General features: G+C 43.7%; 1 pseudogene; it reads right to left on the bottom strand.

The window, feature by feature from the left end:
• Positions 1–41: 41 nt before the first annotated feature.
• On the bottom strand, positions 42–1,034 carry LOC105806420 (annotated as a pseudogene).
• Between the last annotated feature and the right edge of the window lie 1,816 nt (positions 1,035–2,850).

Below are 2,850 nucleotides of genomic sequence, written 5' to 3'. Positions count from 1 at the left end.
TTATTGCTGGAATTTCATATTCATTTCTTCTTGTTGGATGACTAAACCGGACGATGGTAGAGACGGTAAGCCGGCGTTTGCTCAGCCCCACCCTGCTCAGCCTCGGGAGCGGACGAATTCTCAGCTGGTGGATTGGCTGCTTTTGTCTCTTTGCCATCTTGTGGTTTAGGGTTTTCTGGGCATTTGCGTCGGTAAGTGAAATTACGGCGGTACCGACGTTGAGGCGGCTGCTGACCTTGGGTCTCGTCTCCTTGATTCTCTTTATCCTCTTCATTGCCGTCCTCTCTGGGCTGTCTTTGGCGAGGAGGGCCCCTGGGGAATCGTGGTCTATAACCCCGATACATATTCTGTCTTACTGGTGGTCTACCTTGTTCTCCGGCACCCTGGTTGTCAGCACCCTCCATCACCGCTCCCTGTACAGGAGGATTGGAATACTGTGGTCCACGCCCACAGGGTCTCGCATGTAGTAAGGTGGGAACCTTCGCCTGCGGTAGGGCCGGCGTTGCTGGGCCTGGCCTTCAGGAGCGCTCTCCGATCCCTCATTCTTTTCCCCACTCTCACTCTTCTGGTAATTCTGCTGGTAATTGCGTGGAGGACCCCTGCGACGTGGATAGCGTCTGTGATGGGTACGGTCTGCTGCATATTTACTGCCTTGAACTGGAATTCCACCAGGGCCTGTAACATTTGCTGCCTCCGCACCCTTTTCTCCTTCAACAACATCAAACTCCACAGTCTCTCTGTCTCCTACGCTGCGAAGGTACTTCCTGGGGTTATTCTTCCTGGCAGTCTGGTGTACAAATACATCTTCCTTGGTGTCATTCCTGTTGATGAAACCATATCCGTTTCTTACATTGAACCATTTTACTGTCCCCAAAACCTTCCTTGCGATGACCTTGTCCCCGCGGGCAGGTGCCACCGATGTGAGGCTGCCCGGGCCACCGCTCCCTGCACCGCTGCCCATGGTGCCAGGCTTGGATTGGGGAGCGCTGGGGGCATGGGCGGCAGCGGCTGCTGGTCTCGGCCTCGCTGCTCATGGTTACAGTGATGGTGACTGGGGCCGGCAGCGGTGGGGCTTCACAGGGCTCTCTGGGGTCTGCTCTCCGCTCCCACTACCGATCGAACTCTGGTTTGTTTTAATGAATGTTTTTCATGTCTTCCCTTTCCTGTCTGATCCCATAGTCATCAGTCTTGCATAGGCTCCAGTCACCTCCCCGTCATATCATTATGTTATCCTCCAAGCTGGACTTTCCTCCTCTGGGATCTAGTTCTTCCTGGCAAGGCTTTCAAAACAACCTTCGCAGCATGTCATTTTCTAGCTTAAGAACCCAATTCTTTCCAACTGACTATTGGCTCAAATATAAATAAATAGATAGATACATTTGTATTACTCTTTCTACATTTCTTGCTACTCTCTATATGATGTAAATCAAATTGGTAGCCTTACCATTTTTCTCTCAACTCTTGATCATTCCCATGTTTGTTCATTTGTTTATGGTTTTTCCTTTTGCCTGGATGGCTTTCAACATCTACCCATCAATTCATGATCATCACTCAATTCAAACCACATTCAAGATTCACTTGCTACTTTCCTTGAATAAACCCAGACCACACTGATGATCACCTTGGTTTTCATTTCCATGTGCTATCAGATAGATAGACACATATAACAAAGGGATCTGTTTGTCTTTCTTTGTTCCTCTGAACAGAAACCTTGAGAAATATTCCTATAAAGACTAGATACCAATCATAAAAGCAAACGATGAAGAAATTTTGCACAAGTCAGAAACAGTGTGGATATCTGACTTCTTCCTGCCTGGCCAGCCTTATATCCTACTAGGCTTCATTCCATACTTTACAGTCTAGCAATACTGAAATAGGTTTAGATCCAGAACTCTTCATGCAGTTTAGTACATAAAAGAGATGCCAAGTGTTAGCAGAGAGAAAATTTGTGACACTTCCTTAGGAATTCTGAACTATTTTTGAGAATTTTGAAAGGAGCTGGATTTTCTGCTGAGAGTTGGGGACAGAGCTAGAGACAGAATTTTATGATGAGTTTTGTACCCTGAACTTTACCCTCAAGCAAGGATGACTAAGTAACCTGGGTTACACTGGCAATTATTGTATTTTTAATAATTATTTGTTTGCATGACTACTTAGTGATCATCTGTTCCTCTGTGCGTCTGTAGCATTCAGCACTATTACTGACACAGAGAAGGCACTCGGTTCATACCACCTGGATAAATGAATAAATGAAAGGTTTGCCTCAACTCAGAGGCTCATATAGGCTTTTTATAAAGCCTCACTCTCCAATTTGGTCCAAAGCCTACAAGCGAAACAAACCAACAAACAAATAAACAAATGGAAAATCATTCCTGGAATAGAGAGCATTCAGGCTGAGAGGAAAGAAGATTCTGAAATTAGCCCTGACTTCCACCTCTTTAATCCCAAATTTCCAGTTACTTCTAGAGGGAGTTATTTTAATGACACTAAAACTAAACCTGTCAAAAACTGTCCGTTTCAAAACATTACACCTTCCTAAACTCCCCATGATCACTAATGACATATGTATCCTTTTTCCTTATTCACAATCTCAAATTTAATTTTTACTTTTTCTTTGTTCCATATATGTATACTGGTACAAAGACCTGTGGTTTTTTTTTTTTTAATTATTTAAGACCTTTATTAACAGGTGCTTGCAGTTTGTTGACTTTTTTGAAAAAATCAAGTTGTAAACTTTTATTACAAATTAAAAATGAAGTTCTTAAAAATCTCAACTTGACCAGATATGAAACAACTCAAAAACCTTTAAAGGCGTATTGAGAAAAACCAGGCTTTTTTAAAAAAAACACG

This window comes from Propithecus coquereli, unplaced genomic scaffold (assembly GCF_000956105.1).
Source record: "Propithecus coquereli isolate 6110/MARCELLA unplaced genomic scaffold, Pcoq_1.0 Scaffold10, whole genome shotgun sequence".
Lineage (NCBI taxonomy): Eukaryota > Metazoa > Chordata > Mammalia > Primates > Indriidae > Propithecus > Propithecus coquereli.
The sequence above is the reverse complement of the archived record's forward strand: the minus strand, read 5'-3'. Positions and strand labels throughout refer to the sequence as shown.